This window comes from Homarus americanus, unplaced genomic scaffold (assembly GCF_018991925.1).
Source record: "Homarus americanus isolate GMGI-L3 unplaced genomic scaffold, GMGI_Hamer_2.0 scaffold32583, whole genome shotgun sequence".
In the NCBI taxonomy this organism is placed as follows: Eukaryota; Metazoa; Arthropoda; class Malacostraca; order Decapoda; family Nephropidae; genus Homarus; species Homarus americanus.
Window position 1 is genome coordinate 39,743,580 of NW_024713129.1, and position 12,764 is coordinate 39,756,343.

A 12,764-nucleotide genomic window follows, 5' to 3' on the forward strand; every position below is an offset into this window, starting at 1 on the left:
CATGAAACTTTACCATTCCAGGAAGTCAGAGGAAGACATCCCAGAGGCTATAAGCCTACCTGTATTGCATACGGTTTTGTCAGGGCCGGAGCCGGAGACAGATGACATGGATCTATTGGAGAATTTAGACTTCCCTCTACCTAAAGAAAACCCTGCTAACAGTCACATACTCAACAACTTGGATGAGTATTTTTCTGTTCTGAATCCATCTCAAGCAAAAGATCTCACTAAGTAATTATCAACATTTCCTAAAGTCACGTCAGACCTCCCAGGGTTTTGCAATATACTTAAACATGATATTAAGCTAATCTCAGATGATGTACAACCCATTAGGCAATCAGCATATCGACTAAATCCACAAAAAAGAGAGATTATGAAAAAGGAGGTAGATTTTTTGTTAAAACATAACTTAGCTGAGCCTAGTACCTCCCCCTGGGCTTCACCTTGCCTTCTCATTCCAAAACCCGATAGCACTTTTCGTTTTTGTACCGATTATCGTAAAGTAAACCAGGTCACTGTCTAAGACTCCTACCCTTTACCTTTGATTGAAGACATAATAGACAGCATAGGCTGTGCCAAATTTATTACTACAGTGGATATGTTGAAAGGATATTATCAAGTGGGACTCACGGATAGGGCAAAAATAATCACAGCATTTATAACTCCATTTGGTCTTTTTCAATATTTGGTAATGGCGTTTGGCTTTTCTAATGCTCCGGCCACATTCCAGAGGGCCATCAATTACCTGATTCAGGATCTAGATGGGACGTTCGCCTACCTGGATGACCTGGTGGTGGTGTCGGACGGCTGGGACGAACATCTGGTGCGTTTGGAGATACTGTTCGCACGACTGCAAGAGACTGGATTCACCATAAACCTGGCTAAATCTGCTTTTGGCCGGGCCTCAGTGACTTACCTGGGACATATCGTTGGGCATGGTATGGTGAGACCCAAGGACGCAAACGTTAAAGCCATCTTATCCTTCCCCACTCCAAGGACGAGGAAGGAACTCATGCGCTTCCTGGGGATGTGCGGCTACTACCGTCGGTTCTGCAGTAACTTCTCCAGCGTGGCCGGACCCCTCACAGACCTTACCAGTTCTGCGGTCCCTTACATCTGGAACCAGAGGTGCGACCAGTCTTTCCACCGCCTCAAAGCCTTCCTTGCCTCCAAGCCTGTAGTCCACCCCCCTGACTACACCTTGCCCTTCCATCTGCAAATCGACGCTAGCGGTGTCGGAGTGGGGGCTGTGCTCCTACAACCCGACCCAACCACTGATGTCCTTCACCCTGTGGCATACTACTCCGCCAAGTTGAAAAAACATCAGACCAACTACTCGACCATAGAGAAGGAGGCCCTGGCTCTGGTGTTGGCAATAAAGAAGTTTGAATGTTACCTCCAATCTCGCCCACAAACAACCCTAGTCTTCACCGACCATAACCCGCTCACGTTCATCCAAACCAACAAGACCTCCAACCAGCGAATCCTCCGCTGGGCTCTCCTCACCCAGCCCTATAATCTACAAGTCCGGCACATAAAGGGGTGGACAACCTGATTGCGGACTCCTTATCCCGAGCTCCAGTGGAAATGCAGCTACTCTCCAGACGCACCAGGTGATCACCTCCTTCGCGCCCGCGCTACGGAGGTCTTTGGATGGGGGGTGTGTTACGAACCACGCCATCAATTGTCATGATCTACCTACCCAGCACTACGAACCACGCCATCTATTGTCATGATCTACCTACCCAGCACCACGAGCAACGCCATCTAGGGACGAAACCCAAGTATGACTAGTCTTAGTTACCACTCCGGGGTTTCCCTTCTCCATATCCTGGTTGTTGCGTCACCTCCTCCAAGTCTTCCTCATCAGCTCCAGATCGAGGAGAGTTCAGTTCACTCTGGGAAGTGACCACACTAGGATCACCTATCCTGGAAACCTACGGCACAGTGACTACCTACCATCTTCTTCAATACTCAGCCTTACTCGTCAGCCATCTCAGCACTGCACTTGAGTATTTTGTAATCTTATATTGCCTCCCACCTCCACTTGCTTCTGTTTGTTGTATGTTGTATAAATATGTATATACTGTTAAGCCAATGTTGCGTATGTTTAGGTTAAGTATGGTTAAGGGTAAATTATAGAAAGCTGAATATTTTGTTAAGGAATTTATGGTACTTTATTATACACAACAAAAACTCGCATCCTTTGTCTACCCTTTTATAGTCCGATTGTCTTTGTTTTTTTATTGTTGTTGCCTGTTGGGATCTGGGTAGACTTTTAACTGTATTCTAAATCCCCAACTCGTAACAATATATATATATATATATATATATATATATATATATATATATATATATATATATATATATATATATATATATATATATATATATATATATATATATATATATATATATATATATATATATATATATAATTTTTTTTTTTTTTTTTTTTTTTTTTTTCATTAGCCCAATAAAACATGCAGACTTCTACATATAATCAACACCTTACCCCTCCAGGATTCGAACCCACGATCATATAATTGTGACCAGGGAACGCTACCTCTGGGCCACCAGGACACTAAAAGCAGTGCTAGACTCTGTTAAATTTCACACAAAGCCTGTTCAACGAGCTTATGGCGCCGTGAACCTCTAATGGGGACCACCCTTGCCTCTTAGGTGATCAGAGCAACGTTTTACCAAATCCGGCTTCGAAACACGAGGATCCATATATATTTCATTAGCCCAATAAAGCACGCGGACTTCTACATGTAATGAACACCTCTCCCCGCCATGATTCGAACCCACGATCTTAAGACCGTGACCGGAGAACGTTACCTCTGAGCCACCAGGACACTAAAAGCAGTCCTAGACTCTGTTATATTTCTCACAAAGCCTGTTCAACGAGCTTATGGCACCGTGAACCTCTAATGGGGACTACCCATGAAGCTTAGGTGATCTGAGTAACGTCTTACCAAATCCGGCTTCGAAACACGAGGATCCATATATATTTCATTAGCCCAATAAAGCACGCGGACTTCTACATATAATCAACACCTCACCCCACCAGGATTCGAACCCACGATCTTAAGACTGTGACCGGGGAATGTTACCTCTGGGCCACCAGAAATATATATGAATCCTCGTGTTTCGAAGCCGGATTTGGTAAAACGTTACTCTGATCACCTAAGCGGCACGGGTAGTCCCCATTAGAGGTTCACGGCGCCATAGCTTTCGTCTTTATTCAAGACATCTTCAGAGGCAACTGGATTACATGGACAGAGAGAGGCTTAAATATACAGGGTAAACTTATTATACATGAGGTTAGGTCATAATGATGTCATCCACTAATTCCCACACCAACACCATCACACTCGTAGAGGAGCTTAAGAGAAGGGGGCGACGTGACTAGTCAGGTCAGGTCAAAAATAAGGGACCTACTATATAACTATCCTACATCTAGATCAAAGGTTTTCAAAGCATTTTTACCTTGGGCCACTGACAAATAAATTTATGTAACATATCAGTTTTGAACTGACCATCACTAATGTTTATTGATTTTAATTCCTTAATCAAACTAGCTTCAACCAGAAGTCTTTCTGTGACACAAGATTATTTGAATACTTCTAAGCTGTTTTCCCAAGCAATGGGATGATTATTATTCCTAACATGAACGAACAGGGCACTGCCTTCAGATGCTGTTCTGATATTGTACTTATGTTGTTTGATTCTGAGCTGCAGTGTTTTTCTTGCCGTTCAAAAAGCTGATGTTGATTGAGTATTTTGTTCTAGGATAAAGCAGACTATTTTATTCAGTTGGAGCAGCAAATGGGCTGCAGGCCGCATGCAAGAGTGCGTCGGGCCGCATGTTTGACACCCCTGCATTAGCGGATGGCTAAGCCAACTCCATAAATGCAGTTTCTCTCCGCAGCAGGCTTACACGTCCAGAAGAAGGTATAGCCAGACCCCCATTATGTGAGTTGACCCTCCTCTGGGAGCCGGGACTTATTAATGGCTGCTCTTCTGCCACAAGGGCAATTCTTCTTTTAGGACGCTCATTTGTGCCAGTATCAAGAAGGGTCCTGACATTCGGAGTCTCTGGTACTAGGGGCACTGGTAAACACAGCTGTGAGTGCTAGCTCCTAAATTTGGGATGTTTTCGAGCCTATTACATTATCTGAAGGATATATTGACTTACCTACTTGTGTATAAGGACCTGATTTAAGATAAGTATCGTCAAGCAACTTTGGTGTTGGGAACTTACTGTTTACCACACGAAAATAACTGCTCGGGGTCCCATCACTCCTGGCTGGGTGTTGTGGGATGTCAACATTGCCCCATGGAAAGTGAATTATCGCTTAAGAACTCTACAGGGAAGAGTAAAGAAAAGATAGTATTGGACGAAGTTCTTGAAGACCTTGAGTTGAGTAGTGAAGAGTCTAATACGAGTGATGAAGCACAAGGGAAGTTCGAAAGTGAGAAGATACAGCTACAACAAGAGGTAGTGAAAAAGAAAGAAATTTCTAAAAGGATGAGAGAGACAAGCTGGCAAGAGGACAGTGAAAGCGGAGAAGTGAGAGAGGAGAAGAGACAAAAAACGTGTGTGGGTGGTAATAATAATGGAAATAACAGAAAGGAGATAGTGGAGAATGGATCAAGAACAGAGCAAAGTATGGAATTTGAAGGAAGCAGACAAGAACACACACAGGGTAATGTTGGTCGTGTCAGGAAGAGAATAAATTTTCCACAGTCATGCCCGATGACTTTCCTTGAAAAATTAAAATGGGCAGTACAACTAGGACGGGAGCATCGCAGCTTTGAGCCTCTTTTGAAAGAAGGCACACACAAGCCTTATCTTACAGTGGGGACCATGGAGGCTGTGGAATTGTTGACAACTGTTGGGTACAAGGGATTACTGATGGTTTTGCCAGAGGAGAGCGACATACTACTTACAAAGGTAATAATCTTCAGGTACCCTGTAATACTAGATCCAGAATACTTATTGGATGACGAAAGATTTGTTTGGGTCAAGAGGCATTTAATAAGGGGCGAAGAGAGAAGCCAGGTTATTGCTCTAATGAGAGGAAAGGTTCCAGAGAAAGTGTTCATCACAGGAGCAGGGTATAGGAAGGTGGCACTATATGTGGAGGGACCAATAATGTGTCTCAAGTGTTGCAGATGGGGACATAAGGCCTGGCAGGAGCTGTCAACTGGACCCACGTTGTAGATTCTGTGGGAAGAGGCACGAATCTAGCAACTGTAAGGACAAGATCAATGCAGGAGAGAAAGTGAAGCCTTGTTGTTGTAATTGTGGTAAAACTCACAATGCTAGTTCATTTGTATGCGAGATGAAGCCACGTATGAGAAGTGACCAGCAAAGGAATTATTCAGAGAACACTGAAGAAGTACGCTGTGGTTTGACAGTGACAAGACAGCAGGAGAACACACAGACAGTGGAGACAGTGATCCCTGAGAATGCCTGGCATGAAGATTCAAGAAGAATAAGGACTGCGCTTGTGGCCGGAAGAGTTGTTGATGCCAGGAACAAACAGAGTAATAAACAAGTAGCAAGTGAGAGTAGTGGTGCAGCCCTCCAGGTTAGTGATAAAACTGTGCAAGAAATTCTGGGAGAAGAGGTGCTTAAGATGTTTCAGCTTTTGCAAAAGTTAGGTCAGAAAATAGAAGTGATAGAGAAAAGACTTGATACAGTGATAAATAAAGAAAGGGAAAACAAAGCTGTGAATAATGTAGAATTAGAAGGGAAAGAGGAAGGTGAAGAGCTCAAGCTTTTGAAAAATTCAGTGCTTAAAATAAGTATTAAAGGGAAGGAGAAGAAAATAAAGGATTGTGTAGTGCAGGGAGCAACAACTGAAATTTTTAAAAATGTGTTGGTAAAGTGTAAAGATGCTGATAAAGAAAAACTTTTGAGGAAATGGGAATCTGTGCAGGAGGATTGGACCTTCTTAAAGAATCTGATTGGAAAAGATATAAAATGTGTAAATATTAATCATGGATCTAGCTAGCCTCAAGATAATGTCCTGGAATGTTAATGGTCTACGAAATCGAGTGACAGATGTACATTACTTTACCCTTAAAAATAATACTGACATAATTACCCTTAAAGAGACTGGGGACAGGAAAGGCGACCTGCTTAAACTGTCTGGATATAAGGGATTTCATCTCTATTCGGGTGAAGGTATAAGAGGGGTCTCAACATACATTAAGAATTCCATACCAGCAGAACTAGTTGGAAGCCCGAGTAGAGTACAAGGAATAGAAAGTGTCTGTATAAAGCTGTATTTGAAGGAAGGAGAATTGAACATAGCAAATTTGTATATTTCTGGAGGCTGTTTTGACCTCAACTTCTTACCAGATTACATGTTTTTGGACTCAACTTTGGCTGTAGGAGATTTTAATGCTCGACATCCAAGACTCGAAACAATGGGGAGAATTAATAGTAATGGTATAAAATTTTGGCAGTTTTTACATGATCACTCAGATGCTTACTTGTTAGGAAATGAGGAAGTGACTCATATTAAAGGAGGAAGGTTAGACTATGCTTGTATGATAAGCAGTCAGGGAGTCCAGGGAGAATGTGAGATAATAAGGGAGCTAGTCAGTGACCATTTTGTTGTGTATGTTCAATTACCATTAGGGAAGAGACAGGTGAGATATAAGAGGAAGAGATTGAAACTAAACAAGGCTGACACAGAAGTGTTTACCCAAAATATAGAGAAATGGTACAGAAATTATACACCAGTCTGTATGGATAGCTTTTATAATGACTTAGTTGGGGAGATAGAAAGATATTTAACTAAGTCAACACAGAAAAAGATAAATGATAAGACACATGGGGCTAGGAAACACTGCTATACCAATGACATAATGTTGAAGGGATGGACACAAATGTTAAGGGCAGCACATAAAGATTGGGTAAAGAATGGTAGAAGAGAAGAAGATAGGGAAATCTTCATGGATATAGCCAAAATATGTGGGGAGGCTAGGAAGGAGGCAAGGGAAAAATATTGGCAAGACTTTGCACAGCACATTGGGGAGAGTAAAAATCTCAAAGAAATATGGCAGGATATTAACAAAATTAGAGGAAAAAGGAGTAATTTTATTAGTCATCCTCATCCAGAGGAAGAAGCTAATCAACTGGTTGACAAATGGGCTGAAGCAGCTAGTGTTGCCTCCTTACCTAACAGGACAATAGAAGCATTAGATGAGTGGCAAAATGAAAGAAGAAGATTTCTTTCGTCAGCTCTAAATATTTGTGATGTAACATGTATAGATATTACTCAAGATGAGTTATTAAATGCTGTTAAAAAAGGAAAATCTACAGCACCAGGCGAAGATGGTGTGACTTATGAAATTTTGAACTGCTTAGTTGGTATGGAAAATAGTCCATTATTAGATTTATTCAACATGAGCTATATAGAGGGTAGATTACCAACAGAATGGAAGAAAGCGATAGTTATTCCTGTCCCTAAGGCAACTGGTGGATACAGGCCAGTGTCTTTAACATCTTGTTTTTCCAAGATGATGGAGAGAGTATTATTAAATAGGCTTGTATATATTGTGGGGGAAAATCTATCTTGTAATTTATTTGGTTTTTTGGAAGGGAAATGTACTTCAGACTGTGTTATAAAATGTTTATCAAATGATGCAGACAGATGTAGAGTTTTTGTGGATTTACAAGGAGCATTTGATAAAGCTCACAGTGACGTAGTTATGAATGAACTGGCTGTTCTAGGGGTATCAGGAAAGTTGTTACACTGGATAGGTGACTACTTGCATGGAAGGAGAATCTTTGTATGGTATCAGGGATGTTTGTCTGAGGAAAGAGCACTTGAACTAGGCACTCCCCAAGGGGGAGTATTGAGTCCAATGTTATTTAATGTGTTAATGAACAAGATAGCCTCACACAAATATCCCAAAGGAGTTGTAACCATCATTTATGTAGATGACATCTTATTTCAAGGAAACTCTGTAAAAAATATGCAGATTGCATTAAATAATTTTAGTGTTCTTTCTCAAAAGATGGGCTTAGTTATCAATGAAGAAAAAAACAAGTGTGAATGTAAAGGAAGAGGAACTGAATCCGTTTTTCTAAATGGAAAAATTGTTGAGAAAGTGTCAAAGTATAAATATTTAGGAATGTACATTGGCTTTACTTGTGAAAGTAAACAGGCAGAAATATATCATGTTCTCACTCAATGTAGAGCAAGATTACAGCCCTTGAAGGCTCTAGCATGTTGTGGTAAAGGTGCTGGGGTACCCATACTGAGAATGATGTATATTTCTACCATCAGATCACTAATAGACTATGCAGCACCTGTCCTCTCTTGTACTGGTGAAGGAAGGCTACGGAAGCTTGAGATCATGCAAAATGAAGCAATGAGAATAATTTTAGGGTGTCAAAAGAATGCAATGATTGAGATAATGAAAATGGAACTAGGGTTACAGAGCATTTCACAGAGGGTCAATGAAATTAATACAGCTGCAGCAGTTCGATTAATGAGAGGGAACAGTGGGGATAAATTTGTACAAGATATAAATGATGGTTTAAAAGATAAAAGGACCTTCTGCAGGCAAGGCAAGAGAGGTTACATAAATGGATTAGTAAATATCATTAGAAAATGTAATCTGGCAGACTGGTGTACAGCTGTTCAGAAGAGTTGTAAGAATCCACCCTGGGAAGAACGAGAAGTAGAGTTAGACATAGTGCCTCTCACAATGAAGAAATCACTACATGAACCAGGACAGTTAAGGGCTTTATATGGGAATAACATTAGTAATTTGCCTAAAATAAACACATTGCATGTATATTGTGAGGTTCAGTTATGTCAAGTGGCAGGGCAGGGTGCGGGATCCTTATAAGACAGTACACAGAACAAGGAAATGATGACATCAAAATTAGACTTCGGTTGAGCAGTTTTATATCAACACCAAGTTATATGCAATGTTAGTAGGATTGGAAAATGTTGTAAATATGTATAATGATGCATATTTTTTTGTTGATAGTAGGGCAGCTTTGGATTCTTTGAACAGTGGGAGTCCAGTCTTTGAACACATTATTGGTTCATGTAGAAAATTAGGAAATACAATAAGGAAAAATGGCCATAATGTTCAATTTGTATGGGTCCCTTCACATGTTGGCATTGGTCTTAATGAAGCAGTAGATATAATAGCAAAAAGAGCCACGGAAAAGGCCGAGATCGACATAATATGTACTAAAACCTTGAAACAATTAAGGAGCAAATTACGGAAAATACAATTAATAGAAGATAATTTCAAATGGAATGAAATATACGAGAAAAGTGAAACAATGAAACATTACCATCATGTTCTCATGAACACAAAATTTACATATGGGGAAGATAGGAGTAGGTGGAAAGATTCAGTGTATATGAGGTTAAGATTAGGATATAAATATTATTGGGAACTTGGAGCTGAGAGAAGTGAACAGGATAAAGAATGTAGAGTTTGTAGAACACCCAGATCCCATACCCTGCCACATTATATACTGGAATGCCCATTGCTTAATGTATATAGAAATGCCCAGATAAATAATGTCTCCATGCAAACAGAGTGGATGTTTAAAAATAGGAAAATAGATGAAATATTAAAGACATAAAAATTTGGCATCTAGAATATAACTATGTATGTATATAACTGATTATATGAAATATTAGGGATTTATGCGAGTCCTGAGAGGGACATTCCTGGACTGGGGTGGGGATGACTTATGTCACTTCATCCCTTTGAGATGTATTAATGTTTTTGTATCTCAATAAACGCATCAATCAATCAAATCCTGACATTCCATGCAGCAACCATAAGAGGTTGTGTAATTTGATTTTGTTTAGATCTGTGAATTTGATTGTGTTTTCGACTGTATAAGGATGAGCTTACTGGGTGCGGTTGCCCAGTCAGTTTTTTTTTTTTAGGTAGGCTATGTTTAGGGCACATTTCTTAGCCCCCTCCCCATGTGGGGTAAGCAGAGTGGTTCCTTGAAAGGGCTGCTCAGTCACACAGACAGGATTGGATTGCACTGCTGCCTAGATCCCAGTGCATAAACGACCATCTTATCTCTGCTGCCTATGTGCAGAGTTGTGACTAGAGACTCCCAGCAGTCATCTCTGCCTGTCCCCGTCGCCACTCGTCCGTCACCATAGGACTTTTGGGGGTATAGAGGTTTTGATAATGATGGCTGAGCTTGAGTTGATTTATGTGGTGAGGTAGTGGCACAGGCTACAACCACACATTTTAGTTCTCCAGTGGTGCAAGTGTTGCAACGACTGGGGACAGGGAGAGTTGCAATGGACTGCCGATATCCCAGTTTGTTGGGTTTAGCCTTAATAGCCTGTCCATCATGCATTGCCTTCATCCTCCGGTGTAGTCGTTGGGTCCCCATAGTGGTCACCTCTTCCGCCTATATCGCCGTTGGGGTCTTGTTAGAGCTTTGTAAGCATGTCTGCCTGATGCAGGGCTCCACAGCAGATTTTTTGCTTGGGGCTTACTCCTGTAGCCTTATACCTCCCAAGGTTAATCCGCAAGGCAGCGGCGCAATGGTTGGTAAGCGCCAGGACTTGTCCACATGCCAGGGGGCCTATGCACCATCCCTCTGGGGAACACTGCTACTTCGAGATACCCTGCTGGTCTAACCTGGGTCCACGAGGCACCCAGTTACCGTGTGTTGCCACGAGGATGCACAGCAAGAGTCTTGATGGTAAAAAGGCAGTGTACTGGCAGGGGAAGACTTATGCAAGTTGCTTCCCTGTTTGCTACGAGGGTTAGCCAGCGGCGGTAGCTAGAAGCGAGAGGGAGCAAGCAATGGTTGCACCTTAACACTGACATAATGCTACCACACTAGACGCATTACACCACCCTGTGCACACACACACACACACACACACACAGTTAGCGTCGTTGCCATATGTGAGGCTTGACAAATTGTGTCTGAAACGAGTCACATTGAGGGATATTAACTCTTTCATCACCTTCGTTCACATGGACTCGGAGGGGGCATTGCCCTCTTTTGTCAAGATGACCTCCGCCCGTCACGCCTGGATGTTCAAGTCCCAGCAGATGTGGAAGCATTATGGGTACGTGTTGTACCACGGGCCCACCCGCGCCACGCTGCTTCTATCATAATCTGTGTGTCATACCATCCGCGTTGCTCACCCACCAGAGACACTCTTATCAATCATCTCATTACCACCTCAGACCACCTAAGAGTTAGGTACCCATGTGCCAAGTTAGTATTATGCGGGGATTATAATGAAATTGACACCACTGATATCCAGGACCAGCTATCACTATCACAAGTTGTGAACTTCCCCACACACGGTCAAAATACCCTTGACCTTTTCTTAACCGACTTAGCGGACCAGTACCAACCACCTCAACCAATGCCTCCTATCGGGTGTAGCATACACCTATCAGTGCTCTGGTCTCCAGTTGCCACTCCCACTCAAGTACAGAGACCCTACATCAAGACCTACAGGCCGATTACTGACTCTGCAATACGTCTCCTCGGGTAGTGTATAGTTCACCATCCCTGGACTTAAGTACTTAGTGTGGATGACGTTGGACACCAAATGGATAAATTATACCAACACAACCACGGAAGCTCACCACCACTTCTTCCCCGAGTCATCCGTGAAATACACACTGCAAAGAAGTCCCACTACCCAACCAAACTGCAAACCCCTGAAGCAGACCAACAACAGTCAGTGGTATGGTAAGAACTCTGTGGACTAAACAATAAGACACACCCCCTCCCCTTCCTTAGCCATTTCACTAATGTTAACGCAGATGAGCAATCAAATAACCATTTTGCTACTATTTGCCAGACGCTCCCCCGGTTTGACACAACCAATCTCCATGCTTATCTACCAGCCCCCTTTCCCACTGACATAGTTGAAAAAACTTGAAGTAGCAAAACATCTGGACAAACTGAAATTAAAACGCTCCACCACCCTCATTGACTTGCCAATGAAACTTTTCAAGGAGTTCTCCCCGGAGCTTGCTAAGCCCCTCTGCTCCATCATCAATGTTTCCCTCAGTCAAGCCAGATGCCCAGCTGACTGGAAGACTTCATATGTGTCATCAGTGCCCAAGTCAACCAGCCCACAATCCTTAAATCAGCTACTACCCATTGCAATCACCCCAATAACCAGCTTAATCTGTGAAAGTTTTGTGTTTGACTGGGCTTATGCTGATATTGCAGGAGCCGTAGATCCTCAGCAATTTGGTAACATGAAAACTTCCTCCACCACACACTGTCTTGTCAGTTTTCTCGACTACATATACCGCCATCTGGAGAAACGAAAAACGTCTGTGGCTGTGTCCTTTATTGACTTCACTAAGGCATTCGACCTAGTCGACCACAATTAAACATCAACAAAGCTATCGACCTCGGGTTTCGAAGAAGCCTTATACCATAGCTTACGGACTTCCTCAGTAACTGACACCAAGCTTTACGCTTCTGAGGGGCTGTCTCCACCTTTCAGACACTCACCTGTGGCGTCCCCCAAGGCACCAAGATGGGACCAATATGCTTCCTTATGCTTATCAATGATACCCTTAGAGAAACCCTGCTCGCTGGAAATATGTCGACGACTCCACCATTGGAATCAGCGTCAACAATTCTGCTCCCGACTATACCGCCCTTCAAGATTTATTGAACAGTCTCTAAAACTGGGCCACCAACAACCACGTCACCATAAACCATACCAAGACCATGGTTATGCACA